Here is a 24523-nt window from a genome sequence, read left to right as displayed (position 1 = left end):
ATATGTAACATATGTCATTTGCAGCTTCTATTTAATGTAGCTTCATTGAGTGTCGTATTTGCTTAGCATGGATGGATTGAATTAGACCTCCGGGCTTGTTTTTGCCTCTTTATACTTGGTCAGCTGAGCTTCTTCTGTGGATGGTAGGTAAGGCTGTTTCTCAAAGAAGCTTAGGTCAGTAAAAACTCAGGTGAGAGGATCTCATCAAGTTTCATTAAATGAAACTTGCTAAAACTTCCTCCCTCTAACCTCTTTACTGTCAGGACCCATTTATAAAGCACAGGGCTATAACTATAAAGGATTTAATCAGGTTTCCTCTTTTCTTGAGAGGATGAAAATTTAGCTTCCTTATAGAATAAGGTGTATGATGTTACCACTGTCTGTTTTGGGAAGGACAAGCCTACTCCACTTAATGACTTGCATTTTCTCTGGATTTTATATTCTTGGAGATTTCCACAGCAGTAGAAAACAGTGAACTGGCAGAAGAGCTGCCCCCAGAGAGTGGAGAGAGAGATGCATGAGTCATTCTTAGGGGACCATGCTTCGATTTTCTACCAATGTGTTTTTGGTCAAGACAAATAACAGTAACTCACTCATACTAATTCAAGTAAAGGGTGGAGGTGTTTATTGTAAGAAGACTCAGGAAAGACAAGAAACAAGGCATCTTTGGGGTTTGGCCTCTAACACATTCTCTCTCTTTCTCCCCCTCCACCCTTCATTCTCTACATTCCTCTCTCTAACAACCACCTGGTTCATGATTTCTGCTTGAAGGTAGCTATTATGTTCCTCTCTTCATACATTAACATTTTAATTCTACCTCCTACTACTAACTTGCAACTAGCTCTTTGTTTCTCAATTCCATATCCCGAAAAGAGGAATGTAATCTGCCCTGCTAGTTTGAACTGGAACAAACTCTAATAACAAGTCATGGGTTATTGACAAGCTCATAGCACTGCTAACTTCAAGATAAGTTTATACCCTGGTTCCATCAGTATGGTAGGAAGGAGAGTAGAAAGAGAGAGTTCCAAGGCAAAGAATGCAGACATGCCCACTCAAGTGAGAGTGAAGGCAGAATTTCCTAAAAAAGGAGTGTAGATGGTACCAACAACCCAAAATATTAACTACCCTAATTCTCCCCCAACATGGGTAGGTATCTGGTGGCTAAGGATGCAGAAATGTAAATTAAGACTGTTGTATCAGAGCCTCTTCTCCATATTCTTCTGCAGGCTGACCATTTCCAACTACAGGCATCTTTGACTGCCTGGGGCTTTTCTTAGTCATAAGTGCACATTCAAACCAAGCTAGAGGTTCCTGAGTCAATGGCATCAGAAGCAGCACTTACTCAATGACAAATGGAAGTTGGTAAATCCCCCAGACACTTTGGCCCTTAGATGGGACAACTCTGAGACATGTTCTACACTTTCTCCCAGAGGTCCAGACTATAATTGAGCCCACAAAGATATGCTGCTCAATAGCATGGAATTTTCCAGATTAAGAGTTTGAACCAACACTTTGTCCAGGACTGTCCTCCAGATCTTGTTCTCCTTCCCCTGTGTCATGGTCTCTTGGCTCCTACCCTATGAAACAATCACCAAAAAACATTTAGGGACAGCAAGGCAATGACAAAATCCACGAATGTATCATTTCCTACAGTAAGGTTTTTTTCTGTGTGTTTGTTCATTATAAAAACAGATCTTCTCAACTTGTGGAACAGATTGAGTCTCGGTGATAAAAACAATAATTTACACCAGCTTAACAAATGAACCCAGTGGTCCAGCCTCAGAAAGATTTTCATAGTCAGAAAAATTCAGTCAACAACCAAAACGGTAATTTAAAAAAAACACAAGTTCTTCAAATGGAAAGGTATACTACGTCCATGCTTAAGAATTCAGCATCAACTTCATAAAGATGTCAACCCTGCCAAGTTAATACATAAATTTAACACAGTGCAAATAAAAATTATCAGCAGTATTTTTGAACTATTTTCATATGGAAAAATAAACAAGTAAAACTAGCCAGAAAAATCCTATTAAAAAAAAGTAATGAGGTCAAACTAGCCCTGCCAGATATTAAAATATGATATAAAGCTACATTAATTAAAGCAACATAATAGTGGCCCATAAATAGACATATCAGTGGAATATTCCAGTAATAGACCTAAAAACATACAGGAAATTAATATATGATAAAGACGTATTATTAAAGAAACAGTACTCACACAATGGGTAGCCATTTAGAAAACAAAAAATTGAATCCATTCCCCTAACCTCAAAACAAAATAAATTACAGATGGAGCAAACATTTAAATGTAAAAACTGAAAACCACAAAATTATTAGAAAAAAAAGGCAGAAATTGTTGTGCAATCTCAGAGTAGGGTAGGTTTTCTAAGCATGACATGTAAATCAGAAGTCTTGGAAGAGAAGATTGACAAATTTGACTACACAAAAATGTTAAAAATTTGAACAGCAAAAACTTCCATACCTAAAGTCAAAAGAATACCTTTTAAAAATGGGATAGATTTGTGTAATTCATATCATAAAAAGCTCAGTTCCCTAGCATATAAAATCTCCTAAAAATTATTATGCAAAATCAACGACTCAGTATTTGCCAAATGATGTGCCAAGGTTGCAAACAGACAGTTCATAGAAAAGAAAGTACAAATACTCTGAAAACATGATTAGTTTCAGTTGCAGTAAGTCTAAAAGAAAAATACACTCTTTTGTCTCTCCTTTACTCTCACACTACTTCACTTCTAAAACCAGAGGTGTGGGTCTTGCACACATCAAGCAATTCTGCAACTCCAGCTGGGTGTCCCATGATTTAACTTAATTCTGACACTACCTATCTGAAGATAGCGTCAGATCCCACAGGTGAAGGGCTCAGTCCTACAAGACTGCCCCCACTTCAAAGGTGAATCACAAATCCAGATTGTTATCTGTGCTTCTGATTCACTGGCTATAAATGGGGAAGTTCCCAAGATCCCCTCCTTCAGATCATTGAATCTGCTAGAGCAGCTTACAGAACTCAGAAAAGCATTTTATTTGCTAGATAATCAGTTTATTATCAAAGGATATAATTCATATAACTCAAGAACAGCCTGATGGAAGAGATGCATAGGGCAAGATATGGGGAAAGGGGCACAAAGCTTCCATGCTCTCTCTAAGTGTGGCACTCTCCCAGCACCTCAGTATGTTCACCCCTACACAGAAGCTCTCCAAACCCCATTCTTTTGGGGTTTTATTGAGGCTTCATTACTTCCTTATGTAGGCATGATTGATTGATTCAACCTTCACCTACACTCCCCTCCAAGGTGGGAGGGAAGGGGACTGTAAATTCCAATCCTCTAATCCTGGTTGGTTCCTATAGCAACCAGCCCCACCCACAGGGGCTTTCCAAAACTCAGGTGTAATTGAAAGGGGTTTGTTATTAATATCAAAAAATGTTCCTATCATTCAGGAAATCCCACTGGTCTTAGGAGATTTGTACCAGGAATCAGGGACAAAAAACAAATATATTTCTTATTATAACTAATACTTAATACTAAATCTTAATACTAATAAGGTAAGTGCAATTAAAACTATAGTTTAAATACCATTTTTCACATATCAAATTGGCCACATGGAAGTTTGATGTCACTCAGCATTGGTGAGGATACTGGGGAACAGGCAATCTCATACAATGCTAGTACAAGTATAAAGGGCAAAATCTATCAAAATTTAAACACATATATCCTTTGATTCAGCAGGTCTATTTCGGTGGGCAATTCAGAACCCTCTCTAAAACAGTGTTCAGGATGCTTTCAGGCAACCAGCTTGAGCAATGGAAACTTGGGCAAGGCAAAAAAGCCCAGAGTGACCACTAAGCTGACGCAGGTTCATTAACTGACCCACCTTAAAATAGCCATGGGCCCTAACTGACCAATACAACCAGGCACAGTTCCTAGGAGTACCAAAAAAGAGAAAATTCCATATGTCCCCATAGTCCGCACTCTACCCTATAACTGTGGCCGCTGACCACCACCTCAAGGCAGATAATTTCTCCTTTGTTGCCCTGCCTGCTGATTCCTTGCAGTCTATTCAATTGTTCTGCCTTGGGTGAATTCTTTCACTCCCATACCACCAGCCCTCACACAATCAGGTAACCCCACACAGTCAGTTAACTTTTTCTATAATGGGTCAAAGAGTAAATATCTTAGGCTTTGGGCCATGTAGTCCCTGTCTCAACTATTCAACTTTGTTGTTGTAGTATGAAATCAGTCATAGACCGTAAATGAATGAATGAGCATGGTTGTGTTCCAATAAAACTTTATTTACAGAAGAGCTGTTGGTGGGATTTGGCCTGTGGGCCATAGATTGACAACTCTTGCTCCAGAACACAGTAGAATCAGAAAGGCTAGTCACACTCCCACTGTGGCAGAGACCATTGCTGTCCTCAAACTCCATTTCTTCCCCATAGTAAAAGATCTGCAGCCAGGACCTGGATGGCCTGTCAGAGACTGCATTTCTCAGACCCCTTTGTAAATTGGTGATTATGTAACTAAGCTCTCAGTGATGTGTAAGCAGAAGTTCTATTTCCAACCTCTGGTTCATTTGCTTAAGACTAAATCTCTATTTTGACAATGACCAAAATGACATTAAAGCCACATACTGAAAATGGCAGAGCTGCCATCATTCAGGGTGCCTAAATGACTGGATGGGAAGAGTGGCCCACAGTCCTGCACATAAGAGAAATTGTTCCAAACCTAGTCTGAGGACAGAATCTTTTTGCCTCACAATCTCTTTCTGAGAAGTTAGCATTCCTGATAAAATGCTTAAGCAATTTCCTATGAACCTAAATGGGATTAAGGTTTGCTCTGGGAAACCAATTACCCACATGCCCAATTACCCATACACTCAGTTGCCAACTGTCAATCAAAGGTCTAGTGACCTTTAACCAGACTTTCTTTTCTTTCTGTGTCTATTCTAACAGTGTTTATCTAACTAAACCCTTTTCCTATCAAGGCTCCCTGACAAAAGTGAATTTGGGAAGTGGCCTTCTAGGGTCCATTGCCCTTGTGTGCATGACCATAAGACTCTGATACATGCTTATAGCTAAATTGTCTGCAAAATTTTCTTTAACACTTGGGACACTCACCTGATACTGGAACAAGAATGAGAAATATTTTTTTTCTTTGAGCCATTAAATTTTGGTCTCTATTGCAGCCACCTAATCTACCTTAACACATTCATACTTTATAAATTAGTTTAATTTACCAAATGCTTACTATATGCCAGAGACTATACTAAGCAATTGACATGCATTATATGTCACCAAATACCATTTCTTCCCCATAGTAAAGAGCTGCAGCTGGGATTGGATGTCCTCTTGACTGTACCCTGATATGTGGCTGTACCCTTAAAACAGGTAAGGGCTCAGATTTGCAGTCTTGGGAGTCAGAGCTCTGTTCACCCACTCATCCTGGCCCTGAAGGAATGGACGGTTCTTCTTGGAGAGCCTCTATGGCCCTTTCAGTGAACCAGCCTCTTAGGACTGTGAAGAATTCAGCTTCACAGCAACAGAGCCTGGCAGGAAGAAAGAAAGAGAGCACTGGCTGCCCACCCATCATTTGAGACTAAGAAAAAATTCTGGAATTAATAGAAATGTTCAGGTCATGTAAGTCTTAGGAGGGATATTTGGAGTTATTGCATATAAGGAAGAGTTTAAGCAATCTATTGGAAAAATCAACCATCTATGTATCCATCCCTTCACTATACAAGTAATTATTGAGCACTTACTATGTGCTGGGATGAGCAAAACACTGGGCAGGAGTGGGAGAAAGTGTTAAACAGGGAGGTGTTGGTCAAGAGTACAAAGTTTCAGTTATGCAAGATTAGTGAGACCTAGAGATCTGGGACACGTGGGTGGCTCAGTCAGTTAAGCAGCTGCCTTCGGCTCAGGTCATGATCCCAGGGTCCTGGGATCGAGTCCCACATCGGGCTCCTTGCTCAGCAGGGAGCCTGCTTCTCCCTCTGCCTGACTCTCCCCCTGCTTGTGTTCTATTTCTCTCTGACAAATAAATAAAATCTTCAAAAAAAAAAAAAAAGACCTAGAGATCTACTGTATACCATGGTGCCCATAGTTAACAATAAATACTATATACCTAAAAATTTGCAAAAAGGGTAGATCTGAAGTTGAGTGTTCTTCTCACTAAATAAGTAGGATGGGAAGAAACTCTTAGAGGTGATGGATACATTTATGGCATTGATTGTGGTGATAGTTTCATGGGTATAAACTCATGTTCAAACTCATCAGGTCGTATACATTAAATATGTGCAGCTTTTTGTATTTTGATGATACCTCAATAAAGAGGTTTTTAAAAAAAAAAACACTAGCAATACAACAGTTAACAAGATAGTCAAAGAGATGTGACTACATTTGTACCCTGTGATTGTGTGGCAGTTCATATAAGCCATCAAACATGGGATTATCTTGTAATGTCAGTTGTGTACTTTTTAGTTGACACTTGCATCCTCCACCCACCCCCCACAGTGCATCTACCCTCACCCAGGGGTAGGGGCATCCATGTATAATGACGGTTATATACAGCCAAATGCTTGTTTCATTGGTCTGCCCCCAAGACTGTAATTCTCAAGGAGTCATTTCTCTGGGTTCAGACTGTGCAAATGCAAAAGTCCCCATTTAAATGCAAATAGTCCTGCAGCCATGACACATTACATCATTGTCATTCATTAACACCTTTCAAGTGCAACAGCAACCAGGAGGTCTAAGAAATCTTGGAGAGGGAGAGAATCTAAGAGAGTGCTTCCAGGAAGAATAAGGCTAGCTGGCCAACCACAGCAGGGGGGTGGGAAGGGGCCTACCAAGAGATTGAATAAAAGTGAAGTGAGAATGAAAATTCTACTTGGAGTGGTTGAAAAACTCTTTTGAAGGAGAGACCAGGGGCAATGGGATAAACAGTAACAAAGTGAATGATGTCTGGTATTATGTAATTAACTACTCCTATATATTTTTACAAATATCTGAACCTCTTAATGGTTCACAGTCATTTTTGGAAGTAGGGAGGATATACCTTAATAACAATATGAGAAAAATCTTTACTCAGCAGGAGAACCAACCTACCCAAATAATTTTAGTTGGAGAAATAACTAAATTGGAAGCTCTGATGAGGGAGGAGTCCTCCAAGAGGTACTAGATGACCACTCTAGAGCTAATTCCAGAGTCTGGTTTTGTTGAAGTGGGGGTGGTCTATAAATTGGGGACATAAGCTGAATAGCTTGGATAATAAAGGAGTCTTCAAAGCCTATTTGGAGTAAGAGACAGGGAATGACCAGTTTGCTGGCAGAAGACAGAACAGGGATGAGACCTTTATCAGCTCTCTACAACATGGTCTATGATACAAATCATCTTCCTTGTTTCTTCATGAAATCTTCAGTAAAAAATGAATTTTTTTTATGTGTCTTAGAACTGAGGGTTCACCAAAGACCCTAGTGAATAGCAGGAGCACCAGCTTTCCTCAGGAGGTCTGCCACATCTGGATTCCGATTATAACTATTTAAGCACCTCGAGTTGTACCGGACCCAATGCATGGAGCCTGCTGCTTAATGCGGGGTTAGATATGGAGATGGGATTTTTTTTTAATGGGAGTGAAAAGGTCTAGGATATTCAGAATACAGTATTTTTAATGGGACAACACCAATCATTGCTTCGTTTTCAAAACCAGTTCTCTACTTCTTAAAAATGAAGATGGCTAATTCTCAAAGCCAGGGGAACATAGTAGGTATAATTTCCCCCATTTTCAGGAGAGATGTGACTTTCACTAAGCAAGACTAGAGAATTCCACCAAGGTCACTTTTCTCAATGATGACAAGAAACAAAGAACCTGGCTCTCCACTGAGAGACAGATATAATCCATGGGGCCTGGGAGCCACATTTGAGCACAGAGCTTCATGAATTTGATCTAAAAGTAAAATCTATTTTCCTCTCCACCAGAAGGCTGCTGAGACACCATAGGGTGGCACTATTGCTTACATTTTGAAATTCCAGATAGTCAAGGCAAGTCACATTTCAAACCCACAGCAGAAAGAAGAGCAGAGCATTCTCCAAGGAGCCTAGAAGTCGGCATTCCACCAAGGTATATCACCAAGACAGTTCAACTACAGAAGGTTCAAGGTAAGTAAAATATAATGTCTTGGAAAATAACCCAACTCACATAAAAGACACGATCTACAGATTCAATGAGCATTAGCAACCCTCATTACAATTTCCATGCAATTTGACATCCTAAAGAGCTCTACTCTTGGTTTGAGATGGATTGCCAGCAATTGCCACTCACTTCTGTTTAGGGGCTAATGGGGGAAGGCATACTGTTTTGTGGTTTTTGCTTTCTGCAAACATGCTTAAGCCTTGGTTAGTCGATTACCCCCATGACTCCTATATCCATTTACAGTAATTTCTATTAAGAAAAGTTCCACCTCTTGCACTAATGGGAGCTTTGACGATCAACTCAAGGTCCCTAGCTACTATGTTTAGCTACTATTCCTGCTTGGAATTCCAAGATCTATCTCTGAATTATAGAAAAACGGATCTTTGAGGAATGTAATGATTCTGATTATGCCTCCTCTCACATGCCCTTCACTAGCAGACAGAAATCAGCATGGGTGACAGCCAGGAAGTCAACAGTGAAAACAATCGTTACAGTTGTCACCGTCTGCCATAACACACACAGGCGTACATGGGCCACACACAATGGGATTTCATTCAACAGAGCAATCCTGTATTAATTATATGTTTCACTGTTAATACTTTGTCACTAATTTAAATAGCTCCTTCCATGGTGCTTTCCCAGAGTAAAACCAGACATGCCCACTGCTCATTACATTACAATAAAGATTTTATTATCATAGTGAACTACATGTGCCACCTTTTTTCAGGGGCACATTCCCAGCTCGTGACAGCCAGAGGAGCAACAGGGGAGAAGGAAGAAACCAAAAACATAAGTCATATATAAAACAGGAGGAAAAAGACAATAGAGAATTATACCAAAATTTGACGCAATGACTATGACTGGTGGTGGGAACCCTCCCCATCCAAGCCTGGTGCCTAGAAAACTAAGAAAAAGCTCCAAAGCAGTGACTTTAAGTAAAGTCCTCTCCTTACTACTCAAAGTGTGGTCCACATGACAGCAGCAACGGCATTGCCTGAGAGCCTGATAGAAAGGCAGAATCTCAGGCCTCACTTAGGCCCACTGAGTCAGATTCTGCGTTTTGATAAACATGCAGGTGATAAGCATGCCCCCTGAAGCCTGAGAATTACTGCCATTGTCAGCCGTCACCAATATAGAATAAATGCCCCCCACTCCTCTCCATGACACCACATGAGCCCATCAGTACTCCGATGTCATCTAGAGATAAGGAAGGAAGATAGACGATACTGACTTGACTGACTCTAGCTAGAATAAATTAGTATGACGTTTCCCGGCATCAAGCAGAATGAAGTCTCAAAAACGAGGCCAAGTTAAGCCATCAAAAACTAAAGTGACTTTTTTTGCATAGCTAATTAATTGTTAAATCCACACCTTTACTATTATCAGCCTTCAAGCATCAGTTCACGTGTTTTTTAATGGGTCAATTATTTAAATTGGGTTCTTTGCAAGACAGTTCACATTTCTCTATCATCCATCCATGATAGGCCCACCAGGCTGTGTTATTCACTCAATACACGGTACACATCACCCTGCATTGTTAAGTATTTTTTTATTTATATATTTATTTTGAATTCATTAATATTTGAATTTGTTAATTCAGTTGCTTGCAAATTTTCACAATTCAATTCTCTTTCTGGCAGTTTCAGGACTGATGCAGAGGTTTAGCAATGTCACCCAGCACTCAGACTCTCCCTACCTTTCTTCTCTTCAGTCCTTACCATATTATCTTTTTATATTTGGGCTTTTTGCTTCAGCAATATGGCTGACTCAAGTCCAAACATCACATCTTCACACAACCACATTTAAGACAAGAAAGGAGCTAATCTCCTCATCTCATTTTACTCAAAGCAAAATCCCTCCCAGAAGACTTCCTTTTATGTCTCACTGGCCACAAGTTGATCACATGGCCACCCCGAAATCTCTAGAGCAAATGGGGAATGGGATTACCAAACTAGGTTTGGACCCTGGACTCTGGGAAGTGGTCCATATTCCCAGATCATATTGTAGGCTGGACAAAATTGGGGGTCTCTAAACTTAGGAAGAAATGAGGAACAGCTGCTTTATAAGCAGCCAACAGTGTCTGATGCAACCACAATGCTCAAGGCATCCTTCTAGTCACTGTTTAGAATACAAAAATGAATTAGGCAACTGCAGGCCTAACTCACAACATTGGTTGTTTGCACTTAATAGACACTGGGTGCACTTAGCAGGCACTGAGACCCATGCATGATATGATCTCTGCCCTCCTAAGGACCTTTTGGCCCCATCCCTAAGCACACTCCTCAGAGCTAACCACTCTTCACAGTTTGATGTATATCTGTGTGGGTGGATACCCCCACACTTATTTTTATTAAAATGTTATCACAGTCTTACCAAACACTTACTATATTCCAAGAACTATTCTAGATGCTTGAAATAAAACAGTGAATGAGACAGATGCTTCAGAAGCATGCTTTGTTCACATTAAAATCTGCTTTTTTCTCATGGTTGTCTTGAAGGCCTACTTCTTTCTTTGTAATGGTTTTCTGTATCACATTCTATGTTTCTACCAAAATATATTTAATTATTCCCTTTTTAACAGACATTGGGGTTTTAATTTCCCACCATTGATGGCATACAAGATCTTGATGAACTTTCTTCAAAAGTACCCTATGAACACATACAGGAGTTTTTCTGTTGGACAGCTTCCTCAAGTAGCTTGCTAACATACTTTTTTCCTTTGTCTCCTCAACACGAGGCACAGTATTTTACACACAGTGGGTGTTTCGATAACATTTACTGAATGATCAGTCTCCACCATCCCCACCCAATCAAGAACCCCTTGAACTTTCAACATGACTTTTTTTTTTAATGTTTCAATAAGAAACTGAATTCTTGCATTTAAAGTACATAAATAAAAAATTTAAACCCTAATTCTATTTTGTAGATTTAAGTTATAATTTACTCCAGTTTATTAGAAGAATTCTTTTGGACTTTCCACCAATAATTTGGCATTTTTAATATGTTTTCATTATTAATAAAAATCTGTGTTTTAAGGAACACGTTTTCAGACTGGCTTTTGAAAGGGTCCCCAGAGAACCGCTGTGAATAGCTACCGACGTGAAGAAAACCCAGCATTGACCATGTGAAGTTATCATCTGCATATCCACAGGGTCCCTTCCCAGAGGCTGTCTGGGGATCAGTGCTCCACATGGCACTCCTACTGTGTGACAAACAGCAGGGAAGATGTCTTCTTCCATATCTCGCCCATCTGATGTGGGTGCCAGTAAGTGACAAATGAACACAATTGTTATTTGTGTTGAATGTGATAGATGTGGGCTAAGTGCTTATTAAATGTGCACATTTTTTGTCATTTAATAACCAAAGGGAACTCCGTACTTGCGGGATTGTGAAGAGAATTTCAAAGGCATGCGGCACCGAACTCAGCACGCACCAGCCACATCTTATAAAAGGCATGTAGGGTAAGTCAGGGATGGCTGTGAGGGAGCAAAAAATGCTGTACTTCAGGGAATTTGTGATTTGTGAACTTGGAGGATGAGAGGAACTTCTCCATATTTAAGAATGCAGAAACTAACAAGAACCCTTTAGGCACATAAAAGTTCAAACATTAGGGGGGAAGAAAATGAACGTATGAGTAGGTTAGTGCAGGGTTTTCAAATATTTTTTACTGCAACCCACAATAAGAAATACATTTTACATCATGACCCAGTGCAGACATGCCACACACATGTAACTGAAATGAAAGTTGCATAGAGTAATACCCTTACTACATGATGTTTTCCATCCTATTCCATTCCATTTCAGTTTTTAATGAGGTCTGTGCCCCACTAAATTGATTTCAGGACTCACTGATGAATGGTTTATTATCACTGATGGTCAGCAGGTATCCACTGCAATTTTTTTTAAGTCACCTTCATGAAAGATAGGAAACTCGGGCACATAATCATCACATACCTACAGTTTTAGAATCATAAAAGATCTGGGTTTTAGTCCCTGCTCCATTACTAGTGTATAACCTGGAAAAAGTGCTTAAATTTCATAAGCTTCAGTCTCTCCGTCTGTAAAGTGGGGATAATAACAGCATTAATCATATAATGTACTCTCAAATGACAACTACTATCTCCAATATCAGGAGGATGATGACGATGGTGATTTACTCACTCATCCTGAAAAATATCCCAGAAATGGGAACATAATCCAGGGGAGGGCAAGCGCTACAAAAGGCAAGAAACTTCTGTGGAGATACCATTCCATTTATGAACTGCAGTTACCCAAATAAAGGTTTCCTAAAAACATAGTGATCACATTTTTCAAATTCTTAAAAGGCACAGTTTATAAGATACTGCTAAAACAAGTACATATACATGCATGTCCATAGCCGCACTATTCACAATAGCCCAAAGATGAAAACATCACAAATCATCATCAACAGATGAATGGACAAACACAATAGAATATTACTCATCCATAAAAAGGAATAAAATACTGCTACATGCTACAACATGGATGAACCTGCAAACCATCCTAACCGAAAAAAACCAGACACAAAAAGTCACATACAGATTTCATTTATATGAAATATCCAAAATAAGTAAGACCACTGAAACATAGAAAGCAGAATGGTCATTGCCAGGAGCTGAGAGGAGGGGAGTGTGGAAGAATATGCTTAATGGGTAAAGGGTTTTACTTTTGGGTGATGAAATTGTTTTGGAAATGGAGTGGTGATTGTACAACATTATGAATATATTTAATACCACTGAACTGATCATTTTAAAATGGTTAATTTTATGATATGTGACTTTCACCTCAATAAAATGTTTCTTAAATGAGCATGCATAGTACATAAAAAGAAACCCACTAATTATTAGTGAGTTTTATTATCTTACTAATAAGTTCTTTTCAGCCTCTCAACAAAATATAATGTTATCACATTGTTATTCTTAAAAGATTGTTACTATCTAAAGGCATTAAGTCTGTCTTAATAACATTCTGACTAAAAAAATTCACATTCACCTCAAGAGATAGGAAGAGAAGCCAACATCTAAAGAAAGAAATGTATCTAACAACACACAAAACTCCCATAGGGGCCACACAAATAGGAGAGGGAGACCCAGCCAAATCTGAATGCCAAAACATGGTACAAACCTACAGGAAGAAAGCCAAGGAAAGTTAATATTTTTAAAAGGCAAATTTATTTATTAAATCTGGAGATGACACCCAAAACAGGGAGGATGCTTTCATGGGACCAAGACTATTTCAACAAGCTAGAAGAGAAAAAGAGAGAGACTGAGAAAAAACAAAATTGAAGAATTTTATAGACTTTCTTCATTGAGATATATTTGACATACAACATTTTGTTAGTTTAAAGTGTACAGCATACTGATTTGATACATTTATTTTGCTTTGGTTGTCACTATAACATTAGCTAACACCTCTATCACATCACATGACTTCCATTTCTTCTAGTGTTGGGAAAAATTAAGATCTACTCTCTTAGCAAGTTTAATTTTATAACAAAGTTTTGTTGTCTATAATCACTGTTCTGTGTATTAGGTCTCCAGGACTTATTTATCTATTATTTGCACAAAATAAAATTTAATGGGAGCAATATGACACGTATATCCAAGTGTCTTAAAACACCTATATTTTGGTGTTTTTAAAAAGGCGTAGAATGGTTATCTGGTAAATCTGGTTTAGGAGCTATGTGTTTTTTTAAAAAGACAAATTCCAGAGTCGTCAAAAGCGTTGAAGTGGTATAGATAAGCTTTGTCATTCCACATGGAAAATAATTCGTTTTTTCCCCAGTAACTTCACATTCCATTAGTCTGAACGACATGGTTTTTCTGTTTGTAACTTTAATTTATTATAGATCTGGCATTTGATATCTTTCTGTGAACAACATTAAAGCCCCTTCCCTTGTCTTACTGTTTTTGGGGTATGAAATCAGTCTTATTTTTATATACTTGTATATTTTCTTCACGATGAAAGTTATATAATCTCATTACGGCGAATTTGGAATGAATTCATCTCTAATACCAATACTCACTGAAGAACACCAAGTAGTTATCAGTGCTAGGAGCTAGGGCATTGGAGGTGAACAATAATGTGAACGTTCTGGTTTATTTCCTCCATTCTGTAAAGGCATGTCCTGTTGTTTTTTTTTTTTTGCTTTGTTTTTGTGTTTTGTAGTTATAATTATAGCAAACAATTTCATATCCTTTTTACTTAAATTAGCCCTTCCATTTTGTTACATCACTAAATTTTTTAAAAGTAATATATGTTCACAGTAAAAATTAAAATAAATATTTTTATTGCTTGCAAAAAAAAAAAGACATAGGGTTTCAATTAAATAACTGATATGTGGCTGCTTAAAAAAAAAAAAAAAGCAAAGTTAGATTTCATTGGTAGAAGTACAGTGTCCATATCCAAGGAAAGGACAGTAACAGTCCCACTGTAATTCCTATACTGAGTACCACATTTTATGAGGGACACTGATCCACTGTAATATATTCAAAGGAGAACACATTAGGTTGGTGAGGGGTCTAGAAAAATATTGCAAGAAAAATGGGAAGAATTTTGTCCAGGGGAGAGAAAGCAAAGAGAAACACCATACAAAGAAGATTAGGGGTTACATTCTAAATGATCAAATAAGAAAATTTCAGACAGTCAAAATTATCCACAAAAATACTCTGAACCACCTATAGAATACATTTATGTATTTTTGTTTATACGCACTGATGTTTGAAAACCTCAGAGGGAATGAACAAAAAAGGAAAGTTTCTATGCAACTCTGCATCCAATCTTTCGGATAATTTATCACCCCCTATCCATGAATGGGAGCTTTTATTAGATTCTTAGAGCTTCTGTAACAAAGTACCACAAACCTGAGGGCTTAAAACAAAAGAAATTTATTTCTCCACAGCTCTGGATGCTAAATGTCTGAAATCAAGGTGTCAGCAGGACCATGCTCTCTAAGACTCTGGATAGAATCCTTGTCTTTCTAGCTTCTGGTAGTGGCTTCAATCCTTGGTGTCCCTTGTCCTGCAGCAGCTGCACTCAAATCTCTGCCTCTTTTGCCATATGGCGCTCTCGCTGCGTGTCTGGGTCTTCACATGGCACTTTCCTTTTCTTATAAGAACCCCAGTCACACTGGATTAGGGCCCACCCTCACACTTCATTTTAACTTGATGACATCTACAAAGATCCTATTTTCAAGCAAGGTCACGCTCATAGGTGCTGGGACTTAGGACCTCAACATCTTTGAGGGACACAGAATTCAACCCACAACAGAAGAGTATGTAGAATAGATTCTAAGGTAAATTCGCTCCTGGCAAAGTGTCTACCATTAGGCTTTAACAGAAGCCCCTATACATCAATAGATGTGACTAGATAATGTTTGTTGATAGGGTAATTAATGTTTGCTAGACTTTCATGTAAATTTTCCTTGTTCCAACATACACACATACTGTATGAAACTCCGAAACCTGCAAAGCTTGGGGAAGGAGCTTTGTCAGCTGCTTTCTGTCTTTCTAAACTGACATTTTCAATGCTGACGCCACTGACCAGCTTCACTCTTCTGCCCTTGGGCATCTTGCTAGGGAGGTCAGGTTCTAAAGCCACAGATAAATACAGGCAGGTGAGAGGGGACTGTCTTGGCCTTGGCACTCAATAGCTACAGGGCTCAACCACCTCATATATAAAATGGAGAAAATAATACCCTCCCCCCCCCGCACATACACAAGATCGTGGTGCATAAACGAGGTAATACTTGTGAGAACTGCACTGAGAACAAATGCTAGCCCCTTGCAAGTGCTCAACAATGGCAGTTGTGCTCACTGTCATTTTTTTTTTTTAAGTGCAAGCTCTATTGTGTGAAAAGAGATTTAGTGAATTCTGCAGTGATTTTAAGGGAATTCTTACTTAAAAGAGTAAGTAAGCAATTTGGGCAATCCACAAGTGGTCCAGTCTGCTTTGCAAAACAGAGTTCCCCCTTCATAAACAGGTGTAAGCAAAAGCTGTCCCCATAGTCAGGGATGCCACAGGATGTTTGCTCTCCTCTGAACACAGTGAGATAACACCTACCTCACAGGATTATTTTAAAGATTAAGAAAATCACAAAGGAAAAAGGCATGGCCCAGTGCATGGCACATAGCAAGGTGTTTGGGGGTGTTATTACTATTGTAATCACTTCTGTTACTAAGTCATTATTACAGAAGATTCTTGCCCAGATGAGATCAATCAGAAGACTCCCTTCCAACTGTTGGCAGCACGACTTTATAGGAAGACTCACTGCTGGGTATATTTTCCCATTTACTTAGTAAGAATATCTGCCTCATTAATATTTCAGGAAGAAATACAGCCCAGGGGTCCTAAGGGCTGAGATTTTTGAGGACTCATAAAAATGTTTATCCTGAGATATTCCTGGCAGCATTGTTTATAAATGTTAAGACTGAGAAATAACTACAACACACAAAGTTAGAGACCTAGATAAAAATAATGGTGCATGATTAAGAGCACAGGCTCTGGGATTAGCCCTATAGAGCAAATCTTCTCCTTCCCTTCCTTCCTCCTTCCCTCCCCAACCTTCTCTTTCCTATCTTTTTCTTCTTTTTCTCTTTCTTCTTTTAAGGTACTGTGATCCCTCTGGAGTCAGCCAGCCAGGTTTAAAGCTCCACTCAGCCTTTGGCAAGTTAACCTCTCAAAACCATGCTTTCCTCTTATTCATGGAGCTATTGCGAGAATCAGAGCAGGTAAAGCACTTAGCACAGTGCTTGACATAACAAGCCTCCAATGATGGTGAAGAGGTAATGATGGTGATGATGTAATGATGGTTATGATGATATGATGATGCCAGCACCATGAAAAATAATGCTGGAGGTCTATCTTTTCCTGCTTCATGAATAAAATTAATATATGTGGCTAAATACTAGGTCATGCAATAGAGGGATCACAATACCTTAAACCTGTGATGGGTTACTATCTCCTTTATACCTTTCTTTAGTGCCTGAACTTTTCTTTTACAGTGACTTTAGAATCTAAAGAAAAAAAATCTATTCTATTTTACAAGAAGAAGAAGAAGAAGGAGAAAAGAAAGAGAAAAGGTTGGGGAGGGAAGGAGGAAGGAAGGGAAGGAGAAGATTTGCTCTATAGGGCTAATCCCACTTTCCCCTACCGCTGAACTCTGTGCCTTCATTGGACCCTTTTAATTACTATTATTTAAAGACTGGAAAATGAAAAATTCTTTTGTAATGCAAATGGTCTTTCTCTGGTGTATTTGTCCTAGAATTTGGAGATTGGATGATTCTTTTTTTTAAATTTTGTTTATTTAAATTCAATTAATTAACATATAGTGTATTATTAGTTTCAGAGGTGGAGTTCAGTGACTTATCAGTTGCATATAACACCCAGTGCTTATTACATCATGTGCCCTCCTTAATGGCCATCACCCAGTTACCCCATCCCCCCATCCCCCTCCCTTCCAGCAACCCTCAGTTTGTTTCCTATGATTAAGAGTCTCTTATGGTTTGTCTCCCTCTTTGATTTCGTCTTGTTTTATTTTTCCCTCCCTTCTCTTATGATCCTGTTTTGTTTCTTAAATTCCACATATGAGTGAAATCATATAATTGTCTTTCTCTGACTTATTTCGCTTAGCATAATACTCTCTAGTTTTATCCACATCATTACAAATGGCAAGATTTCAATTTTTTGATGCCTGAGTAATATTCCATGGTATATATATGTGTGTATATATATATATCACATCTTCTTTATGCATTCATCTCTCAATGGACATCTGGGCTCTTTCCATAGTTTGGCTATTGTGGACATTGCTGCTATAAACATTGGGGTGCAGGTGCCCATTCGGATCACAGCATTTGTGAGACTGGAAGTTTCTTAAAGGCAGGGCAAACATAAGTGCCCATCCAAATAACGGTAATCTTTTTTCTTTTGCAAACTTAAATTTTGATCATTTTTAAGCATATAAAAGTTGAAAGAATAGTATGAACACCTCTGTAGCCACCACTTAATTTCACTAATGATTAGCATTTTGCCATGTTTGCCTTCTCTTCTCTAACACGGATATATATTTTTTTCATTTATTTATTTATTTATGTACTTATTTTTTGCTGAGCCAGTTAAGTTGCAAGCATCATCCCACTTTACTCCTAAACACTTCACTTCAGCATAACTTGCTGAAAACCAGGGCATTCCCCTAGATAAACACTTCACTTCAACATAACTTGCTGAAGAATAGGGCATTCCCCTAGATAACCACTGTATTGGATAATGGCAATTAGATTCTCACACCAGTAAAGATTGCCACATAACTATTTATTCATTCCACAAATATTTATTGAGAACTTACTATCAACCAGTGAGCTAGAGTGATAAGCAAAATAAACATGATCCTGCTCATAGAGAGACCGACATTTTATAATAGTCATACCGATGACTATACAATATAATTCCAAATGTGGCAAGAGTCATAAAGTGCCACATCATATTTACTTCAAACTTACCTTTGATTATCTACTACTATTTTGATTATAACAATCGCTAGTATTTATTGTATTAATTAGAAGATTTCCAGTTGCGGGATGCCTGGGTGGCTCAGTCGGTTAAGCGTCTGCCTTCGGCTCAGGTCATGATCCTGGAGTCCCGGGATCGAGTCCCACATCGGGCTCCTTGCTCAGCAAGGAGTCTGCTTCTCCCTCTGCTTGCCTCTGTCTCTCTCTTTCTGATAAATAAATAAAATCTTTAAAAAATTTAAAAAAAAAAAGATTTCCAGTTGCAAGTGACAGAAACCCAACTGAAACTAGCTTAAGAATAAAAAGGAATATATTGGCCTACTCTAGGCAATAAGCAGAAGCTGAAATGATAACTCCCTTTGAACTTCCAGACCCCGCCTTCCTCCTCAATGTTGATTTAATTCTCAGGCAGCCTCTCTCCAATGTGGCCAATGGCATGGCTACTGGCAATACAGATACACGTGACCTATAAAATTCTAAATCCAGAAGAAGGAGCCCTCTCTCCCAAGGTTCCTGTACCAGCTCCGAGAAAAGACTTGATTTGCTCAGTTTGGGTCATGTGCTCTTTATGAACCAATCCCTGAGGCCAAAGGAATGAAGTGCTCCCATTGGTCAGGCTGGATCCTACGCCCACCCATTGTGCTCCAGGTACAGGCAGGAGTAATGCCACCCAAACTCTGAAGAATGGTTCGTGTACCAAAGTGAGACGTGCTGGATGGTCAAAAGCCATCCAGCCACCCTATGGCAGTGTCTGAAATTGTGCCTCTCCGCAGGTCCTGGAGGCCCAACGCAGTGCACACTCCAAGCCAAATACCGGCAGGTGGTGATAGGAGGCAAAGGCTTCCCGTGTCTAGCCTGATCTATGTCTTAACAAGCCGAGTCCACCAGAGGTCGGGGCAGAGCGCAAAGCAGGAATCGTCCTGGGGCTGAGTCTTCAACCCTGCTGCAATCAGCAACTCACGCTGAAGGTCCGTGGGCACACACAGGCTGCAGAGGCCAGAAAGAAAACCCAAACTGTGGCAAAGCAAACATGTTTCCTTCAGAACTGCCCTCCTAAGGTGCCAGGTCTAGACTTCAAAGCAGGGGCAGACAGGGTTAGGGAAGTGATTTTTTAAAACACTGTATTTTGCAACTGCACATGTTCTGCTGAAGAAACACAGATACCAGGGCTCAGAATCACGCAAAGTGAGATACAAAATTACCAGTGTAGAATCCACCAGAAAAACTGGATTCTCTTCTCTGCCCCTTCACCCCCGCCCCACCCCTCACCTTCCACCACCCTTGGGCCTGTTTGCCACACCTATGGCTCTTCTGCAACTTGATCACGCCAAGCCAGTTTCCACCAAAAAGCCTTTGAACTTGTGGAACCCTCTGCTTAGAAAGTCCTTTTCCTAGATCTTCCCTTATTGAGCTCCTCCCTGTCCAGGAGTCTCTTATGAAATGTTAGCTCCCCATCTAAAGTAATGCCCTACCCAGTAGCACTAACACATCACCTTGTTTATTCCCTTCATATCACTCATCACCCTCTCAATTTACCTGTTAATTTGTTGATTTGTTTCCCCCACCCCACAACAAAATAACACAACTCAGGGACTTTATTCTGCAGTTTACCCAGCACCTGGAATAATGCCTTCTCAGACCATATGGGCACAGGAAACATTTAATGAATGAACAAACAAATGAATGAGCCCCAGTTTCCCACATATAAAATGAGATCGCTAGATTATATACTAATAACAATGGTAAAATACATTGAACATGCACTGCATGTTGGGCACACTTCTAAAGGCTGTGGGTAGCACTGTAGGTGGCTGCCTCTATATCTTTTCACCCCTAAAAAGATCTCAAATATTCTCAGGACCTCAAAAATCCAAGATGTTTCATATGCCCAAATTCCTCACTTAGCCATTTATTCCCTTGACTTAGCTCAGAACCTTTCAAGATACATTTTTGTCACAGGAACATTTGTTGAAGTGAAATTTCACCTAGAAGCCCTATATGAAAAACAACTGGAAAAAAAAAGTAGGTGTATTAGACCATTAAAAAAGCCTCCAACAAATTTCAAGAACAGGAATCAAAGATCGTCATCTCTGACCACAAGGTTATTGGGTTAGAAAGTTTATAAAAATAGATAGACCTTTCTCGTTGTAAAAGTATTCCAGCTAATAATTAAAAGGATGATATGGTATTTTGCTACTTGTCATGAGTTAATGGATCTCGGCATGAGAATGGAAGTCCACTAACATGACAGAGACCATCAGACACCATGTACCTCCTGATTAAAGAACACAGAGCCCACGAAGGCATCTCACCAAAAAGATCACATAAAATCTGATTAAACCTCAAGACTGAACAATCAATTTGCAGGAAATACAGAACTTGTTAATTTACACCACAGGAATACAATCAGCTAATCCAGACAGAAGGACATTAGAAAACTGAATTCCTCCAAAATAAATTATGAAAGAAAAAGATGGAGCAAAAACTGATTAAAAGAGGCTTAAGAGACATATCAACCAATCACAATATGTGGACCTTTTTTGGATCCCGATTCAAGCATACAACCTGAGAAACAAAAGATTTCAAAATATATGAGAATTAAAAATGTTGGCACTGAATAGATGAATCACTGTTTTTAGAATGGTATTTTAATTATATTTTACTATATAGAGTCATTTTATTTTACAGATACAAACTGAAATATGAATAGAATGAAAAAAGTTAATAAAAAGATAAACTAAAATTTCCCACCTATTTGGACATTTAAAAATACTCTAAGACAAAAAAAGTTGCTACAGCTTTTCAAACTAGAAATGAAAAAGCCACTGAAGCATCATACAGGTTTTCAATCCTAATAAAGTAAATATCAGTAACTATAACCTACATAAACAAAAAGCTATTTGGGGTTCTCGGTAATTTTTTTTTTAAGACAAACAGATTCTTGAGACTACAAAAAACCAGAAAAACACTGTGGATGATCATCAGCCATAATAGGTCCCTTTCTTGCTGTGACCTCATAAAGAGCCATTATTATGGAATTCCAAGCACCTATAAAAGCCCATGGTTGGGCCTAGGTTTGCTGTCCTTCCAGCTCAGGAAGCTGGTTTTCAGTGACCTGAAGGACATTTGACTAAAGTTAGCTTGTTTTCTCCTTGGCATTGTGGGCTTTTTGTATATTTTGTTTGTTACTAATTTTTTTCTCTTTTTCTCATTCTTCCATTTTTTTCTTTTTTCTCACTTATTTTTCTTTTCTCACTTTTCTTTATTTTTCCTTTTTTTCTTCTTACCAGTTTTCTTTTTTCTTTATTTTTAAAATTTATTCTTTTGTCTCATTTCTTCTTTTCTCAGTGTGTTAGTATTTGTCTTTGTTCATTTTTAGTCTGCCATTATGTTTTGATTCCATTATAAAGATCAGTTCAGTGAGTGGTCTTTGGAAGTGATTTTCTTTTGAGATGACCTGGACCAAGCTTCTCACCAGCCTATCTCAAGCTTAAGCTGATCCTGAGACAACTTGCTTTCAAGCCCAGCTGTTAATCCAACACGTTGCAGGGCTTCTCAGCCAGCTCTGCTGAGGAAACCATGTTGACAACAACCAGCTATTCAAGACCATCAGCAAGGGTACTTTGCCATGGTGAACTTGGCCTGACACATCCTGACTAGGAAGAGGTAGCCATAAAGATCACTAACAAGACTCAACAGAATTCCTCCAGCCTCCAGAGATTATCCCAAAAAGTAAAAATCATGAAGGCTTTGGATCATCCCCACATAGTGAGATTATGTGAAGTGATGGAGACTAAGGACGAGCTTCCTTGTCATGGAGTAAACTAGTGGAGGTGAGTACCTAGTGGCTCATGAAAGTATGTAAGAAAAAGCGATCCAAGCCAAATTCTACCAAATAGTGTTTGCTATACATTACACAAATAGACAGCATCATGCTATAGTACAGTATAGTAAATAGTGTTTGCTATACAGCATCACAAGTTCATTGTCCATAGAGACTTAAAGACAGAAAACTAGCTCTTGGATGCTGGCATGAACATCAAGACTGCAGACTTTGGCTCAGCAACTAATCCACCATTGGCAACAAGTTAGACACCCTCTGGAGCAGTCCCTGTTTATGCTACCCTGGAACTCTGCCAGGGCCCAAAGTATAAGGCACCCACCTTGGCTGTGTGGAGCCAGGGAGTCATTTTCTATATGCTGGTCAGTGGATCCCTGCCTTTGATGCACAGAACTTCAGGGAGCTGCAGGAGGGAAAAGTGAGTTGAATATACCATATTCTCTTTGACTTGAGCTTGGAATGTGAAAACCTGCTCAAGAAATGTCTCATTCTCAATGTCCCAGCAAGAGAGGCACTTTAGAGCAAATCATGAAGGATCCATGGATGAATGTGTGTCATAAAGATGAAGAACTAAAGCCTTACATGGAGCCAGTCTCTTGAGTAGAAGGACCCCACAAACTGAGTTGATTGTGTCCACGGTTTGCTCATGGGAGAATTTCCAGGACTCACTGATGAGCCAAAGGTACAAGGAGGTGGTAGCCAGCTATCTGCTCCTGGAACACCAGAGATCCAAGCTGCGGGTCTACACCCTCACCCTGAAGCCCCAGCCTTCAGCAGATCTGACCAACAGCAGCACTCCCTCCCCATCCTACAAGGTATAGCACTAGGTCTCTGCCAACCCCAAGCACTGAGTTTCAGTGAACCTGTCATTCCTACCTTTAATTGCTGTATTAGTCAACTACAATGGCCGTAACAAAATGCCACAGACTGGGTGCCTTTAACAACAGAAATTTATTTTCTCCCAATTCTGGAGCCTCAAAGTTCAAGATCAACGTGCTGTAACGGCTGGTTTCTAATGAGGTCTCTCTTCCTGGCTTCCTTGCTGTCCTCACATGGCGTTTTCCTCTGCACCGATATATCCCTAGTGTCTCCTCTTCGTATTGGGACACCAGCCATATTAAATCAGGGCCCCACCCTTATGACCTAATTTAACTTTTATCATCTCTTTAAAGGTCCTATGTCCCAATATAGTCAACAGTGGGGGTTAGAGCTTCATTATATGACTTTGGTGTGGGATGGGGTGGGGTGGGGGGGGCAGTGGACAGACAATTCAGTCCATAACAATTTCTAAGAATTCTCAGAGGAACCTGGCAAATCTTGAGAGGGTCAGGAGACAAGGCAAAAAGCAAGCAGCAAAGCCATCATGTCTACCAGCCCCCTATCCTGTCCAGAGAGGAAGACCACCCCTGGCCCCTCTGCAACAGCAATCTCTCTACCAGCCCAAATGAGAGCAGGAATTCCCCACTTTGGGGGAGAGCCAGCCTTGGCTAGCCTCCATGCAGAAGGGCAAAGACAGCCTAATCATGTCAGGGTCCCAGGGCCTCCAGGGCTTCTGCTTCCCCTGCAGTCTCCTTGGACTTTTCCTGCCAATGCCAAGCATCTAAGACAGCTTGGGCGTTGCCCAACCAGGTCTCTGGGCCTCCCCACCATGGAGGGTAACTGTAAAGTGCTACAGCCCAGCATATCCCTCCAGTGTGTCCTTGTGGCCTCCCCTTCATCCTTCAGTATCAACAGCAGTGCTGGAATCCCAGATAATGCCAATTTCCCCCAGGGTGTATCCAAACCAAACTCCATATACACTGGGCAGCTCCAGCAGGTGTGGGACCAGCAGATTTTGCCCCAGTGTGCCCCCAGCCTCTCCCTCTTGCAACAGCCACAGCCAGCCCTGGGCCACAGGGGCTCCTTCAGCAGGTTCTCCTTCAAGTGTATATGAAGACATCTTTGTTTGA

General features: G+C 39.7%; 1 long non-coding RNA gene and 2 pseudogenes across 2 annotated transcripts in view; 2 read left to right on the top strand and 1 right to left on the bottom strand.

The window, feature by feature from the left end:
* LOC145722596 (uncharacterized) overlaps window positions 1-24523 on the bottom strand; it is a 373387-nt gene that overhangs the window by 278748 nt on the left and 70116 nt on the right. The window lies entirely within an intron of this gene.
* On the top strand, window positions 539-23589 carry LOC102736540 (serine/threonine-protein kinase MARK2-like; annotated as a pseudogene).
* Window positions 23246-24523, top strand: LOC145715840 (serine/threonine-protein kinase MARK2 pseudogene; annotated as a pseudogene).

Source organism: Leptonychotes weddellii, chromosome 7, assembly GCF_054177405.1.
Source record: "Leptonychotes weddellii isolate Sample4059 chromosome 7, ASM5417740v2, whole genome shotgun sequence".
Lineage (NCBI taxonomy): Eukaryota > Metazoa > Chordata > Mammalia > Carnivora > Phocidae > Leptonychotes > Leptonychotes weddellii.
The sequence above is the reverse complement of the archived record's forward strand: the minus strand, read 5'-3'. Positions and strand labels throughout refer to the sequence as shown.